The 17,527-nt window shown below is 40.8% G+C and overlaps 1 protein-coding gene and 1 pseudogene across 31 annotated transcripts in view; both read left to right on the plus strand.

Annotated features, from left to right (window-relative positions):
- RBFOX2 (RNA binding fox-1 homolog 2) overlaps positions 1-17,527 on the plus strand; it is a 296,488-nt gene that overhangs the window by 119,895 nt on the left and 159,066 nt on the right. The gene's annotated exons all lie outside the window — the stretch shown is intronic.
- Positions 12,104-15,505, plus strand: LOC102130048 (NADH dehydrogenase [ubiquinone] 1 alpha subcomplex subunit 9, mitochondrial pseudogene; annotated as a pseudogene).

Here is a 17,527-nt window from a genome sequence, read left to right on the forward strand (position 1 = left end):
CAAAAAATAAGTATATATTTAAGATTTAAACAAAAAAATGAGTGAACCAAGACCAGCAAATGTTATTGGGGTTCAGAGATGAAAGGGGTTAGGATTTGCCGGAGCAGTAAAAACAGGATTCATTAACAGTTTTATCCAGAGTATGGAGTGGGGAAGGGCTGGGGTGAGATGAGATATGGGTCTTGCCACTGCTAGTGAAAGGAAATTGAAAATGGCTCATTGGATTAGAATAAGACACTTATACCTTCTAAAATTGTTGATGGAGTCATAGGCAGAGATTGGGAAGGGGAGATTCCACCAATTAGCATTTTAAGTGAGGAGTGTAAAGATACCAGTAGCTAATGTAAACAACACCAATAAGAACAACTTAATCCCTGAGATCACAATTTTTAGGAAAAATTTCTTATATTTATTTATAGTTTGGCTCCCTTGATTAGCTTTCCTTTGATTAGAGAATGTAGTATCCTCTGTATTAAAATAACTTTACTCTTGTTGGATTTTTAAAAGATGCAAAATCAGACACCGATTAAGACACCAGTAGGCCTTATTGCCATTTCCATTTCCCATATGCATTGATTACTGTGTAGCAGTATTCCTGATGATTGTTGAATATTTATGAGGTTCTCTCCCAAAAAAGCCCACCAAGTGAAGAACTCCTATCTTTCATTTTTTAAGTTCCTGAAAATTACCTAAAACTCTTCTGTAGAAGATGGCTTTTACAAAGGAGATTCTTTCCTTCTCCTTTCCCCCAACCCATAGTAGCTTAACTTAAGTACCGGGTGGAGATAAAGATAAATGTGGGAAACTTCAGGATGAAAGGAACATTATTAGAGACCAGAGAAGTCCAGGGAGGTCATATCAGGCTTAAAGTGGAAACTATGTTACAACCTAAGCAAGGAGCAACTGATAGGTCTATAAATAGGGTTTTATCTCCTCCTAGAAAATTTTTGGCATGGTTGTAGCTTTCCATGTGGGGGACTATTATATTTACTAAAAATAAACCGTTTCAAAAAGAATTAAAATAAGTCCCACTGAACTCATTTATGTTATTAAAAGTAAAGTCATAGCCTGAAAATAAGTTTATAGAGTTTGGCATGTACTAATTTTTAGAAACATTTTGATATTGCAGCCATTGCTTAGATGTGGGATAGAATGGTCTAGCCCAGTGGATTTGTTTGGATTAAAATAGATTACCTTCTCAGAAAATAATGTTATTTCAACTTTTTTCCTGCTAGTTCAGAAGTCCCTCAACCTCCTTTGTGTGCATTCAGACTCATAAGTTGGCATTACAAGTGAATCATCGAGGGAAGTGGCAGTAGTTCTAATTCTCCAGGAATCTCACACAGTAAAGCTGCTTGGATATGGCTATTCAGAACAGAAAGATATAGAAATGGGCAGTGGTATCCCTTCCACTGGTATTCCTTCTGGGAAACAAAAACCCTTAAGCTGTCTGAGTCTGTTTCTCACACTTCTGTTATCCTGATTGTAGCCCTTTAAATTGTGGAGCAAATTCTTGGCATCTGTCTGCCTGTCAGCTAGCTAATCTCTGACACCCCTGGATAGCTTGTTTTCTTCCTATGAGTATATGTGAAATTTGTAAAAAAGCATCTATTAATTTACATATCCTGTTTGCAGTTTACGAAAATTCAAATTGGGCAAACAGTAAAATTGCTTGAAGCGTGTTTCTCAAAGTTAATTTGACCATAGAGTACTTTTCAAAATATAATGAATTGAACCACACGGCACCAGTATGACTCATGTACAATGTGTGTGTGGATTAAAGTCACCAGAAGTAGTGTAAAAAGATGAATTAATGGCTTCAAGAAGTGACTTCATTGGCTTTTTTTCAAACTTTAAACACATTTGGAGAAGTTAAATCATTTTAAGTACAAAAGTTAAAGAGATTCAGTTATAGTTTGTTTAACGAGCAAAAAATCATGACTTTGTTGAAATTATGATTATCAGTCATCAAAATAGATTACATTTGTATTGTCTATGCCTTTGGATACAGGTTAAAAATCATCTTCTTTTTCTGCTTAAAAAGAAAGTAAGGCCTGGCACAGTGGCTAACGCCTGTAATCCCAGCACTTTGGGAGGCCGAGGTGGGTGGATCACCTAAAGTCAGGAGTTCGAGACTAGCCTGGCCAACATGGCAAAACCCGTCTCTATTAAAAATACAAAAAAATTAGCCAGGTATGTTGGCTTGTGCCTGTAATCCCAGCTACCCAGGAGGCTGAAGCAGGAGAATTGCTTGAATCTGGGAGGCAGAGGTTGCGGTGAGGCAAGATTGTGCCACTGTACTCCAACAGGGGAACTCCCATGTTATCCTTATTTCTAGAAGACATTGCTCAGAGACATTGCACTTTTCATGATAGATTGTTGCATACTAAGTAGAAACTATATTTGTATTTAGTATTTTTCTTTTGAATGAAGAAAAATATTGCCAGCATTACTTTTAAAATTGTTGTACTACCTTTTGAAACCTTGTAAAATGCCAAAACAGGGTTATATATTTCAAGTGTATCTGACTTCCTAATTACTTTAAACCTTTTACTGCTGTTTTTCTTTTTCTCCCCTTACAACCTGTCAATTCCCTTCTTCCCCCCATACTTTAAAGAAGGAAACTGAAATTCCTGATGTAATGTATATTTTTTCATATATATGTTTAAGAGACTGAGTTTTGCTATGTGGCTTAGCCTGGTCTCAGATTCTTGGCCCCAAGCGATCCTCTCACCTTGGCCTCTTGAGCAGCTTCAACTAGAAGCATGAGCCACCACTGCACCAAACCTGATGCAATGATTTTCTGAAAGATAGTGAGATGAGAAATTGGGTGAAAGAGACTTGGCAAGTTCACTGAATTCCTTGAGCCCCAAACCCAAGTTTCTGCCTATTTAATAGCTTTCATCTAGTATTTTTTGTTTTGTGATTCATATTTACCAGTTGGCTACTGTGGTGGTAATTGTAATGATAACGATAGTATATAATGGTCTGTTTACATCATAGTTTAACATACAGATGTTGAACTATCCACAACTTAGAATGGTTCGACTTAACAGTTTTCTGACTTTACAATGGCACAAAAGCAGTACACATTCAATAGAAACCAATGTTCATTCAGTAGAAACCGTCCGAGTACCCATTTTTTCACTTTTATTACAATATTCAGTAAATTACATGAGATATTCAACACTTTATTATAAAATAGGCATTGTGTTAAATGATTTTACCCAACTGTAACCTAATGTAAGTGTTCTGAGCATGTTTAAGGTAGGCTAGGCTAAGCTATGATGTTTGGTAGGTTAGGTGTGTTAATGCATTTTTGACTTACTGTATTTTCAACTTACGATGAGTTTATAGGGACAAACTCCCATTGTAAGTTGAAGAACATTTGTTCTCTATTTGGGTTTGACAATGTCCCTGTGATGCAGGCATTATTAACTCCATTTTGCAGATGAAGAAACTGAGAGTGTCCATATTTGACTTTTTCTCATTATATGAATTCAAGAATGGTTAAGTTAAAATTTTATTTCTATCATTTTGGTGTGGAATAGTTATGGATATGGAATAGTTATGGATAGTAGATCAGAGTGGATCAGAGTGATTCACCAGTTGACTTTTTGGCCTAAACTTCCTGCCTAGACATTTCAAGATTCTTTGACAGTCTCCTGTCGTGGTCATCAAGTTTGCACACTGTTGATGTGCATAAAGCTTTCTGTTTCAAGTGAAATTTAGTTTTGGGCAGGGCATGGTGGCTCACACCTGTAATTCCAGCACTTTGGGAGGTCAAGGCAGGCAGATCCCTTAAGGTCAGAAGTTCAAGATCAGTCTGGCCAACGTGACAAAAACCCGTCTCCACTAAAAATACAAAAATTAGGCCAGGCGCGGTGGCTCAAGCCTGTAATCCTAGCAGTTTGGGAGGTTGAGACGGGCGGATCATGAGGTCAGGAGATCGAGACCATCCTGGCTAACATGGTGAAACCCTGTCTCTACTAAAAAAAATACAAAAAACTAGCTGGGCGAGGTGGCGGGCGCCTGTAGTCCCAGCTACTTGGGAGGCTGAGGCACGAGAATGGCATAAACCCGGGAGGCGGAGTTTGCAGTGAGCTGAGATCTGGCCACTGCACTCCAGCCTGGGTGACAGAGCGAGACTCCGTCTCAAAAAACAAAACAAAACAAAACAAAAATTAGCTGGGTATGGTGGTGGGCGCCTGTAATCCCAGCTACTTGGGAGACTGAGCACAAGAGTCACTTGAATCCGGGAGGTGAAGCTTGCAGTGAGCCAGAATCATGCCACTGCATTCCAGCCTGGGTAACAGAGCGAGAGACTCCATCTCAAAAAAAAGAAAAAAAATTGTAAGTTAAAGTAAAATAATTTATTGTTGAAAACATTTAGGATTAAGTTCATCTGCATATAACAGTCTCCTCTTCCCCATACAGAGTCTTAAACAAGAGAGAGATTCATTTGTCTTTCATGAAAAAGAAGTCTGGAATTAGGCAGTCCAGGATGATATGGTGCTCTCTGGTTACCAAGGATCTAAGATCCTTACTGCTATTTGCTTCTCTGACTGTAGGATGGGCCTAGATGATTGCTAACCTTCAGCCATCATTTCCCCCTTTCCACAAAGCAGTTTGAGAGGAAGAAAAGAGGGGTATCCCTTCCCCTACCTAAGAAAACTTCCAGGAAGTTCCACATGACATTTCTGCTTATATCTCATTGGTCGGAATTAGTCTTAGGGCCATACGTAGCTGTAGTGGAGGATGGAAGATGTAGTCCTTTTCTGGTGAAGCGTGTATAGTAATATGCTAAAATGAAAACTGGGGTTTTGTTACTAAGGAAGAAGGGAAGAGAGGATATTGGGAAACCACTAGCATTCTCAGCTCCAGGGCCTATCAGAGTGACCCAACCTTATCTCCCACATGATGTAGAAGACTATTCTGTGGCTTCCCTGGGAGATTTTCAATGAGTCTTTGCCATGTTTTCCAACAAGATGATTTTTTTCTTGAAATGTATATACCTTTATACCTTTATGCAAAGTTTTTTAAAATTATTATTATTTTTTTATTTTTATTTTATATTTTTGAGATGGAGTCTCACCCTGTCGCCCAGGCTGGAGTGCAGTGGCGCCATCTCGGCTCACTGCAAGCTCCGCCTCCCGGGTTCTCGCCATTCTCCTGCCTCAGACTCCTGAGTAGCTGGGACTACAGGCGCCCGCCACCTTGCCTGGCTAGTTTTTTGTATTTTTTTTTAGTAGAGACGGGGTTTCACCGTGTTAGCCAGGATGGTCTCGATCTCCTGACCTCGTGATCCGCCTGCCTCGGCCTCCCAAACTGCTGGAATTACAGGCGTGAGCCACTGCGCCCGGCCTGTGCAAATATTTTTTAAAAACTGAATAATACAAGATTATGATAAGGATCACTGCAGTTCCCATTTTAAGATCAACTTTGAGTTTTTTTCCAAAATTGATTAGTTTGTTGGAAATGGAGATTCAAATGGTATAGAATGAGTTTTTTGTTTTTGTTTGTTTTTTTGATGGGGGGGACAGAGTCTTGCTCTGTCGGCCAGGCTGGGATGCAGTGGCGTGATCTTGGCTCACTGCAGCCTCCACCTCCTGGGTTCAAGCAATTCTTGTGACTCAACCACCCGAGTAGCTGGGCTAACAGGTGTGCGCCACCATGCCTGGCTAATTTTTGTATTTTGGGTAGAGATGGGGTTTCACTCTGTTGGCCAGGCTGACCTCCTGACCTGAAGAGATCTGCCCACCTCGGCCCCACAAAGCACTGGGATTACAGACATGAGCCACTATGCCAGGCCATAGAATGAGGTTTTAAGTAAGAATAAAGTCTGTGTGAAATATTTAAATATCTGACCATTGGTAAAGGAAAAAGTGTGATTTTTTTTTTCTTTAGTTTTTTGAAGCCTGGGTAAGTCATTAGATTATACATTTTTGGGGGATAGAGAACTAGCTTTTCTAAAATGTATGATTATTGTTTTTTGAATAAATAACATTTATATAAGTTAATATTTTAAAAGTACAAAATGGTCATGTTGTGAAAAGTTGTTCTCCCATTCCTGTCTTGAGTCCCCAGTGTCTTTCCCCTACAGGCATTGGGTGTTTTTTCTTCTTGTGTATAATTCCTCCCTTTCTCTTTTCCTCCCATTTAAAAAACCACTGGTTTTAAAACCATTGCTAAACCTTTCTTTTTTCACTTAATGGCATATGCAGTATGCATGGCTTAATGATAAGGATACATTTTGAGAAATGTGTTGTTAGGTGACTTCATTGTGAAAACGTAATAGAATGTGAAAACTTACACAAACCTAGATGTATACCTGACTATGTATCATATATGGTACAGCCTAATGCCTTTAGGCTGCAAACCAATACAGCATGTTACTCTACTGAATACTGTAGGCAATTGTAACACAATGGCAAATATTTGTATATTTAAACATATCTAAGCATGGAAAAGGCACAGTAAAAATATGATACAATCTTATGGGACCACCATGGCATATGTGTTCCATCATTGACTGAAACATTGTTAGGCAGTGCATGACTCTATTAGAGTATTTCATAATGGTATTTTAACAGCTTCCTCATCCCCCTCCCCCAAGGCTATACTGTTCAGTGTTTCACTGTATGGGTAAGCCATAATTCATTAAACAGAAGAGTCTTGTCTTACTTCCATATCTGTACCTGCTCTGTAAACAGCATTCATTCATATTCAAGGAACTGAACTCTTGAATCTGTACAGAATATTTCTCTTCTTGATGACTGAGTATCCTGACTAGCTGAGAGGATTTTCCCTTCTTTGAGGACCAAGATATTTAAGATTCAGTCATTTCAGAAATAAATCCTTCTAAATTGTGTTGTATAACTATAAAATTTATTTCTTCTTAACAGTAACATAGTGGGCATTTTTAAATGGTTTTAGCACAGTTATCAGCATCAGTATTGTTTAGGAATATAAAAGAGTAATATTTCAGGAGGTTTTGCTGGTTTTGCCTTACTAAGTGACACCATTTTGACGTATGTCATCTATCTATTTTACCTGCTTTTTAGATTTTTTTTCTCTTCATCTTTCTTGTTTCCTATGTTGGCTGCCTCTAACGTAGTATTCCTTTATCTTCTGCTACTTATTCCCCACTGCTTCCCAGTCCCCTTTCTTAATTTGCTTTGTAAATTTTTGGTGGAAAATTAGCTAGATAAGCAGGACAGAAATATTTCTAAAATAAAAATAAATAGATTCAGAGAGAAGGTCTGATGGAGTTTCCTGCTGATGAAAACTTTGGAATGAATGTTTTGGAATTCTGAATACTTAGAGGGCCTTTTTGCTTCCTGGTTATTATGGTGTTCTAGGACAGCTCTGTCTAATGGAACTTTCTGTGATGATAGAAATGTTTTATGTCTGCCCTATCCATTATGATAGCCACTGTCCTCACGTGACTCTTGAGCACTTGACATGTGGCTAGTATTAACTAACTGAAATTTTAATTTTAATTAAGTTAAATTCATATAACCACATATGACAACTGGCTGCGTGTTAGACGACATAGTTTTAGACTGTAGTTAACTAACTTATATACAGCAAGTTTGATTAGAGGAGAGCTTGAACTGGGATACTATTATTTTGTTGTGCTGAGAAGAATAAATTTATAGTTTTGGAAGGGAGACAGTTTGGAATGTAGATTATCAGGATTATCAGATTAGCTTAAAGTAAATGATTAAATTGGAACTCCTTTTTCATATTGACATTATGATTATTTCAAAGCGTAGCATTCTAAAGCCATTGATACCAGCATTTATTTGTGGTTTGTATCTGTGGCAAAGCTGTGAGTCCTTTTGGTAACTAGGGTGAAATTAGTAGCACTCTAACTTTATTTATAGGACTTGGTTAGACAGTTGCCTGAGTGCCAGAAACTCCTACAAATAACTTTGACCTTCCCTAACAAAAAGTCAAAGGATAAAACGTTTCATAGTAGAAGATCTCAGTTGTATCTGTCATACACAAAACGTTTTCTAATGAAGAAACCTGTAACAAAAAAATGCATAAATAATTAAAGATTTGGTAACTGCTAGGAAGAAAATAAACAGGGCACAGTGGAAGAGAGTATAGGCTTGTGGGGAAAGACCTCCAACTAGATAGAGTAGTCTGGAGAGTTTTATTTGAGGAAGTGATATTTAAGCTGAGATCTAAGAGAGAAGAAGGAGCCTGTCTTGCAAATAATGAAGCTGGAATGAGGAGGGATTTCAGAAAGAGGGAATGAAGGGGTGTGGGGGAGAGGAATTGACACAAGATCAGTGTCTTTAGAACTGATTGAGAGGAGATACAGTATGAAGTGAGATTGGAGAAGTGGGCACCTAGCAGATCGTGTAGGACCTTAAAGACCATCATAAGGAGTTTGGAAAGAAAAAAAATGTAATGTGATGCCTGCCGGAGAAGCAGGAGAGTGATATGATCTGGTGTTTGTTTTACAAAGTTTCTCTGGCTGCTGTGTGATGAGTGTTTTGGAAGGGAGCAACAATGGAAATGGGGGAACTAGTGTGATATTCAGGAAAGAGATGATGGTGGCTTGGGTTAAGGTGGTGGCAGTGGAGATCAAGTGAAGTCACACACACACAGAACTTGCTATATAGGTTGGATGTGAAGGATGAGGGTAAGGGAAGGGTTTCTGGCTTTCATAATTGTCAGGTAGTACCAGGGGACTTCAAGGGTGGTGATGGTGGAGAATTAAGGACCAGTTTTGGGCATGTTGAGTTTGACATGCTTGTGTGACAGCTAAGTAGTCATATTGGAGCGTGGGAAGAGGTCTCTGCTGGGGGTGTAACTTGGTAGTTACTGACAAGTTGATGGTATTTGAAGTAATGGGAATGGATGAGACAACTTCTAGAGAGAAGATGACTCAGGATTGAACCCCTAGGAACACTTACCTTTTAGAGGTCTGTCGAGGGAGAAGCCATAAAAAGATACTGAAACAGTAGCCAGTGATGCATGAAAAAAACCAAAAAGATGACATTGTAGTATCTCAGAAGCTAGAAGAAGAGAATGTTTTAAGAAGGTTGTCAGCTGGCCGGGCGCGGTGGCTCAAGCCTGTAATCCCAGCACTTTGGGAGGCCGAGACGGGCGGATCTCGAGGTCAGGAGATCGAGACCATCCTGGCTAACACGGTGAAACCCCGTCTCTACTAAAAAATACAAAAAACTAGCCGGGCGAGGTGGCGGGCGCCTGTAGTCCCAGCTACTCGGGAGGCTGAGGCAGGAGAATGGCGTGAACCCGGGAGGCGGAGCTTGCAGTGAGCTGAGATCCGGCCACAGCACTCCAGCCTGGGTGACAGAGCCAGACTCCGTCTCAAAAAAAAAAAAAAAAAAAAAAAAAAAAAGAAGGTTGTCAGCTTTGTTGAATCCTGCTAAGAGGTCAGATAAATGGGGAAGTAGTAGACCTTGATAAATCGATTTAATGGAGTGGAGGGCTTGGAAACTTTGTTTTGAGTAGACTGAAGAATATGAGAGGTGAAAAAATTGAGACAGGTACAGCCAACAACTTTTTCAAGACAATTTACCCTGAAGTGGTGAGCAGGGAAATAGCAGGTAGCTGGAGGGAGATGAGGGGTCAAAGGAGAACTTTAAAAAGTTAGGGTTCATTTAATCATTTACTTATTATAGGACATTAGATTTAGTGGTAAGAAGATACTGTCTGAATGCTTCTCATTTAAAATTACATACTTAGATAGAAAATTAGCTAAGAGGTTGTGTGTAGTGGCAGAAAATTAGCTAAGAGGTTGTGTATAGTGGCTCATGGCTGTAATCCCAGCATTTTGGGAGGTTGGGGCAGGAGGATTGCTTGAACCCAGGAGTTCAAGACTAGTCTGGGCAACATAGTGAGACCCGCCCCTTCTCTAATTTTTTTTTTTTTTTTAGCTGGAGTGGTGGCATGTGCTTGTATCCCAGCCACTTGGGAGGCTGACGTGGGAGAATAGTTTGAAATAGTTTGAGCCCAGGAGGTCAAGGCTGCAGTGAGCCACGATGCCGCCACTGCACTCCAGCCTGGGCAACAGAGTGAGATCCTGTCTCAAAACAAACAGACAAAAAAATACAATAAGAAAATTAGCCGAGAGTAGGTGGTGAAGAGCGAATGAGAGAGGTTTGAGGAGAAGCAAGAAATAGTCATTTTGGGGAGTAGGAAAGCTTTCAAGGGCAGCTTTGGTGGATTGCTTGGCATCGTTGAGTGTCCATTTGAGGTTTGTGATCATGAATATATAGTGAAGTCAGTCAGCTTGGTTGTGTGATTTTTCTTCAGCAACATTCAGCTGATTGGGCACAGGCACTAGAAAAGGCAGACAATTGGATTTAACCGGGATTGGAGTTTTGTCAGATGGCAGTGATGGAGAGGACAAATGATTGAGGGTATTTGCAAGGGAGAGATTGTAATTATGGAACACAGCATCAAAATTGGACAAAGTGGGTGCAGAACCGGAGTGGGTAGGTAATGAAAAAGTGGTTGGGATGGTAGGACTTCATGAGGTCAAAAATTGTAGGGAGGGGATACCAGAGAAAGTTAGTTAGAAGTAAGGGAAGTTCTTTGAGAGTATAATTGAAACATAATAAAGAAAGATGAGTCTTTTAAGATAATGCAGCTTTCTTTTCTTTTTTTTTTTTTTTGTGAGACAGAGTCTCACTCTATGGCCCAGGCTGGAGTGCAGTGGTGCAATCTCAGCTGACTGCAACCTCTGCCTCTAGGGTTCAAGCGATTCTCCTGCCTCAGCCTCCTGAGTAGCTGAGACTACAGATTTACCACCACACCTGGCTAATGTTTGTATTTTCAGCAGAGACAGGGTTTATCAAGCTGGTCTTGAACTCCAGACTTCAAGTGATCCACCTGCCTCAGCCTCCCAAATTGCTGGGATTATGGGTGTGAGCCACCGTGCCCAGTCAAGATAATGCAGTTTTCTGTTTTAGGGATAGTAGCTCTGGGTTTCCTAATAACTAGGAGTAAGAGCTCTAACAAATCACTTATATGCCTTTCCCAAGAGGCTAATTTTGAGATGGACCCCTTTCTCCATGTATACATCTAGAGCTTAGTTTAGACATTATAGAAGGTAACCACTATTCACAGAAGTTTCTGGGTCTGTTCTCTTAATGACGTCAGTAGTAGCAGTGTTTTGGCCAGTGCACATGTACAGTATGTGTACACCAACTCCCAAACCCTATCTCTGTCATTTGTTGTTGTTGTTTACTTTTTTCTTGAGATGAGGGTTTTACTATGTTGCCCAGGCTGGTCTCAAACTCCTGGGCTCAATCAAACCTCCCACCTCAGCCTCCTGAGAAGCTAGGATTACAGGCTAACACGACCACACCTGGCTTCATTTGTTATTTAAAGTCTTGGTAATGGGCAGAGGTAGAGTGCAGGGTTATATCCAAGGTAAGTTTTTCAGTGATTTCTTCCAGTCTTGATTCAGTTTTGTCAGTGAATAGGTATGGTTTAGTGGAAACGATCTTGGAGTCTTAAAAACCAACGTTGAACTTTTGGCTCTTTATTCACTAGCTGTGAGACCATGAGTGTATTATGTTACCACTTTGAACCTCAGTTTCCTTTGATCTGTGAAAAAGATAATAGGGCCTATCTTACAGAGGTATTGTGAAGATGCAATGAGATAATGCATGCAAAGTTGTGGCACATAATATGCTCTGAGTAAATAGTAGCTGCTGGTGGTGTTATATTGAAATCAGCAAGTAGGAATGTTCACTGTTTTGTCTTCCACGGTGGCTTACATCCTCTAACTGGAAAGTGGCAGCCATATCTACCCCTTCTCCCATGAGTCTCTACTGCTGCATGTGGCCAGTGCCTCTGTCTAGACCAGCTTCTCAGATTTCAGTGTGCCTGAGAATTACCTGGGGCTTTTGTTATCATTTGATTTTGATTTTGTAAGTCTAGGGTGGGGCCTGAGATTCTTCAAATCTAAGGAGTTTCCAGTTGATGCTCATTCTGCTGATGCTGGTCCATGTGTCACATTTGAGTAGCAGAATTCTATTAGAGATTGCCCTGTGGGAATCCCTGCTATTTTAAGCTGAGAGGAAGTGAGGGAAAAAGAGCCTCATTCTTTCAGCTTTTTTTTTTTTTTTTTTTAGTCAGATTCATAGACAATACTCATACATCTCATTTCTCTAGCTCGGTGTTGTTTTGGTGAGTCTGTATTGTCTCTACCAGTCCAGGAAGTGATAGGAATATAAACTATGTATAGAGGGTTGCCTCAGATTTCTTATGAAAAATTTTTAGTGCTTGATTTTTCAGGTACATTTTTGAGAAATTGTGCTAGCTCCCCCGGTATACCTACTTCCCCCCACTATCCTCTTATAACCACAGAGAAACTCGTGTAAAACAAGTAGCCTCCCAGCCTGGCCAACATGGTGAAACCCGGTCTCTACTAAACATACAAAAATAGCTGGGTGTGGTGGTGGGCGCCTGTAATCCCAGCTACTTGGGAGACTGAGACAGGAGAATCACTTGAACCCGGGAGGCAGATCTCAGAGGAGCTGAGATCATGCCACTGCACTCCAACCTGGGTCACAGAGTGAGACTCCATCTCAAAAACAAACAAAACAAGTAGCCTCTTGAATTGTTGGAGTCAGAGGCAGAGAATCTAAAATGTGGCTCCAAACCCTTTCTGCCCACAAGACTCACATTACAAAATCCAGCATTTTTGAGATGTAGGAATTCAGGGTGCAAGGTTGGAATTATTGGCAATACTCATATTGCTGTCCCAGATTATCTGATTTTTCTTTCTCAGAAGCAAGCATGTCAGAAACTTCCTCGTGGGCCCTCCTCAAGACTTTCTTCAGTGCTCAAATGGACACATTCTCTCCTCTGAACTCACAGACAGTGTGATAAGCTATCAGTCACAAAGTCTGATAACATGCTCTCCTGATAGAATGAAGTGTGTAGGCATCTTAATCTCTGGACGATTCTTTTTAGAGTCTCTTTATAGTGTAGAGTTTTTACACCTTTTTGTCTCTTAATGTGAATTGTACATAGTTACAAAGCATAGCTTTCCTTATTTGACTTTGATAATTGGAAAGAAATTTTTTTCTTCTCCTGCCACTTTGTTCCCCTTTTTTTCTTTCTTGGTTTTTTTTTTTTTTTCCTTTTTTTTAAAGGTAGAAAAATGTGAACATGCAGGAGCATGAATAAAAAAGATAGCTTCCCTGTGGGTTTTTGGTTTTTGTATGTATTCATAAAGGAAACGTACAGAAGAGTTTTATTTCTAACCAGACTGACCACCTAATTTTAAAGATTATAATCAGAAAAGGAATGGATGCATTTACAATAGGAATTTACAAGCCCTTCCTGTGGTTCCAAAAAAGTTTATGATGGTTCCACCCATGGGAGTTTTAGAGGTAGTTTTCAGAGTTTTTGTAACATATTTAAACTTTTCTTTATTTTGAGGGTTTCTTTTCTTGGTATTTTTCTCCTGCTTTGCTGCAGGGTATGTGTTTTATCTTTATTTTATTTTAGAGACAGAGTTTTGCTCTCATTGCTCAGGCTGGAGTGCGATGACTGGATCTCGGCTCACCACAACCTCTGCTTCCCGAGTTCAAGCAATTCTCCTGCCTCAGGCTCCTGAGTAGCTGGGATTACAGGCATGCGCCACCATGCCCAGCTAATTTTTGTATTTTTAGTAGAGACAGGGTTTCTTATGTTGGTTAGGCTGGTCTCGACCTCAGGTGATCTGCCCGCCTCGACCTCCCAAAGTGTTGGGATTATAGACGTGAGCCACCGTGCCCAACCTTTTATCTTTATCCTATCCCAAACTTGATTAAAAGATAACACTATAAAGTTACAGTATGAAGATCCAGAATTTCATTATATTTATTTTATTGATACTTGGTTGAGAATGAATGACTGCCAGTGGTCATGGTGGCTCATGACTGTAATCCCACACTTTGGGAGGCCCAGGCAGGTGGATCACTTGAGGTCAGGAGTTTGAGACCAACCTGGGCAACATAGTGAAACCCCGTCTCTACCAAAAATACAACAAAATTAGCCAGGCATGGTGGCGTGCGCCTGTGGTCCCAGCTACTCTGGAGTCTGAGGTGGGAGGATCACTTGAGCCTGGGAGGCAGAGGTTGCGATGAGCTGCGATCACGCCGCTGCACTGCGGCCTCTGGGCTACAGAGTGAGACCTGTCTCAAAAAACAAAAACAAAAAAAAAACAAAAAAGAAAACAAAAAAAGGATTGTGGGAGAAGATGGTGGCTGCTGCACAATCCTGGGTTCCCGGGCCCTGCCAATGTCATGTTCTGCCATTACTGCAATAGCCACATCTGTGTGTCATGGCCCATTCCATTGCCAGCTTCATCATGCCCTCATACCTCATGAGGTGGACGTTCCTCAGTCAGTGGGATCGTGGCCACTGTGTTTGGAGCAACAGGATTCCTGGGCCAATGTGTTGTCAACCACCTTGGACGCATGGGGTCACAGGTGATCATTCCCTATCGGTGTGATACGTATGACATCATGCACCTTCGTCCCATGGGTGACCTGGGCTAGCTTCTGTTTCTGGAATGGGACGCGAGAGATAAAGATTCTATCCGACGAGTAGTGGAACACAGCAATGTGGTCATCAATCTTGTTGGATGAGACTGGGAAATCAAAAACTTTGATTTTGAGGATGTTTTTGTGAAGATCCCCCAAGCAATTGCTCAGGTGTCCAAGGAAGTCGAAGTTGGAAAATTCATTCATGTTTCGCATCTGAATGCGAATATTAAAAGCTCTTCTAGGTATTTGAGAAATAAGGCTGTTGGAGAGAAAGCAGTGAGAGATGCATTTCCAGAAGCCATTATCATAAAGCTGTTGGACATCTTTGGAAGAGAGGATAGATTCCTTAATTATTTGGCAAATATGTGTTGGTTTGGTGCTATACCCCTTGTTTCCTTGGGCTGGAAGGCAGTTAAACAACCGTTATGTCGTAGATGTATCCAAAGGAATTGTTAATGCAGTTAAGGATCCTGATGCCCGTGGGAAAACCTTTGCTTTCATTGGGCCAAATGGGTACCTCCTCTTTGACCTGGTGAAGTACATCTTTGCTGTAGCTCACAGACTCTTCCTCCCGTACCCCTTGCCACGTTTTGCCTATCAGTGGGTAGCAAGAGACTTTGAAATAAGCCCATTTGAGCCCTGGACAACAAGGGATAAAGTGGAGCGGATTCACATCACAGACGTGACATTGTCTCACCTGCCCAGCTTAGAAGACCTTGGTATTCAGGCACCACCACTGGAACTCAAGGCCATCAAGGTGCTGCGGCGTCAGCGCACTTACTGCTGGCTGGCTGCTGAAATTGAGGATGTGAAACCGGCCAAGACCGTCACCATTTAGTGCCTCCTGAGTAACTCTTGGTTTTGGTGTCTTTTGGGTCAGCCCATGTGGTTTGAGCACCTAGCCAGGTGGTCTCTTTAGAGAATCCTGTACACAGTGAATAGGATTCCACCACTGAGGTTTAAAAAACAAAGAATGAGTGTCGAGTAATAACAGACTCTTCAAAGAGTTCGAAAAAATGAATCTCTTGTCAGTGTAATTTTAATATAGTTATTTAGAGTATAGTATAGGGAGTGTTGGTGACTTAAGATTTAGGGCATGAGCTGTGAAACTAGAGAGGGAAATTGTGTTTAAAAACTGATTATGGACATGTAAAAGAGTCTAAGTAACATTTTATGGGAAGTCAAGATTTATTTTTCTTTTTTATTTAGAAAACGGGCTGTCTCAGTTTCAGTCTTGGAAGTTCTTTCTCCTCTTTTGTACTAGAAATGTGGTAATCTTGCCTTCAGAAGAAGCAGAGAGGTTCTCTGTAGAGAAAAAGAAAAGGTTTGGGTGGGGCCAAGAAGAATACCTGCCCCACCTCTCCAAGTTTAAGTGAGCTGGGAGTTTAAGGTGGGAGGAGAGAAAAGGTTCTTCTGCGGAAAGCATGCGTTCAGTGTGGAAGAAAAGGAAAAGTGATTCTATTTCTACCCTAAGAGGAAGAAACCCCACTACGGCGGGTAACTAAGCCCAGAGCACGCACAGTGGGAATATTAGGTAGGGAGAGTGAAAGTACCTGCATGGGGCCTACCTTGAGTGTGAGACTTGTAGACCTTACTTGGAGATTTTATAAGCAGGAAGGAGCTGTTTCAACATGTCTGAGGGGGAGCCAAAACCCTGAGGCAGCTGAAAGGTGGTTTTTATTTGCTTTTTATTTATTTTATTTATTTTTTATTTTTTGTTTTTTCTTTAATAAGTGGGAAGGAGTGGAATATTCCTCAAAACCTATTACCCTTTGAGAATGTTTTTTGCACCTACTATGTGCTAGGTACTATGCAAAAGACTCCATGGCCAAAAATAGATGAGTCAAGACGAGATGTTAGGTCTCCACCAAGGAAGATGTGCAAAGGAGAAGTGGTTTGCTATAGGAATACTTGGAGAAGTAGCCCGCAGAGGTGGTCAGTGCCATGTTACAAACACCAGGCCCCACAGAGAAAGGAGAGCTCACTCGCAGCTGGGGTGTGCTTTTGGATTTGAACATGGAGAAATGGCTCAGGGAAGCAAGGAACATGGGCCTTGACATTGGCATTAGAATATGGGGGATAATTACGTGATTTTCTGAATAAAAACCATTAGGACAGGTGATTTGATAATACTTGTTCACCACTGGGCATAATGAATAAAAACTTGCCTGGCAATAGGAGGCACTTAATAAATGTTTGAACTGAACTGAAATTAGAAAACATGGTCACCAGGAACATGGCAGACCGTTTACGTAGTTATATCATTCCAACACCTCTGAAAGGAGTGTTATACCTATTTTTTGGTTGAGGAAACAGAAGCCTGGACAGGCTGGAAACTTTCCCCAGGCCATAATGATATTACTTGTAGATCTAGAATTGAAACCCAGGCCGTGCACCTTAGCCTGCCTACGTGGTGAGTAAAGTGTCTGTACCATGCTAGGAGCTCATGATCCACTTGACTCTTTCAGAAGCCCGGCTATGTTGATCTGAACTAGGGCAGTAGTAATAAAAAAGATGAAAAGCCTATTCAGTTTTATATCTTAAGTTTTCTTGTGTTTTAAAATCTTGTAAGATTAAGAATTATTAGTGGTGAAATGACATAAAGAATAGTGGTGTCCAGCAGACATTGTGAGAAAGGAATGTGGGCTCTGAGCAGGTTCTGTGTGTGTGCTTGGCTTCTGCAAGGGGCTCCACAGTTGGGGCAGAGGGAAAGCTTGGCTCACTCACCTGGATCTTAGAGGGCAGAGATTTTTGATTGCTTCATTCATGTTTAAAGAACTCATCTTAAACTAATGTATATCTAGCACTAGAAACTGGTGCTGGTGGTTTATAACTGACCCCACCCATCCCTGTCTTTTGCAATAATCTTTGTGAGTGGTGATTGTGTTTCTAGAAGTAGAATTACAGAGAGAGATTCCCTGAAGGCAAATACAGAGCGAGTGTGCTGTACACTCTAGTTCAGATACTCAGGGCTGGGAACTCCCAGAGAGAGA

The sequence above is a fragment of the Macaca fascicularis genome, chromosome 10 (genome assembly GCF_037993035.2).
Source record: "Macaca fascicularis isolate 582-1 chromosome 10, T2T-MFA8v1.1".
Lineage (NCBI taxonomy): Eukaryota > Metazoa > Chordata > Mammalia > Primates > Cercopithecidae > Macaca > Macaca fascicularis.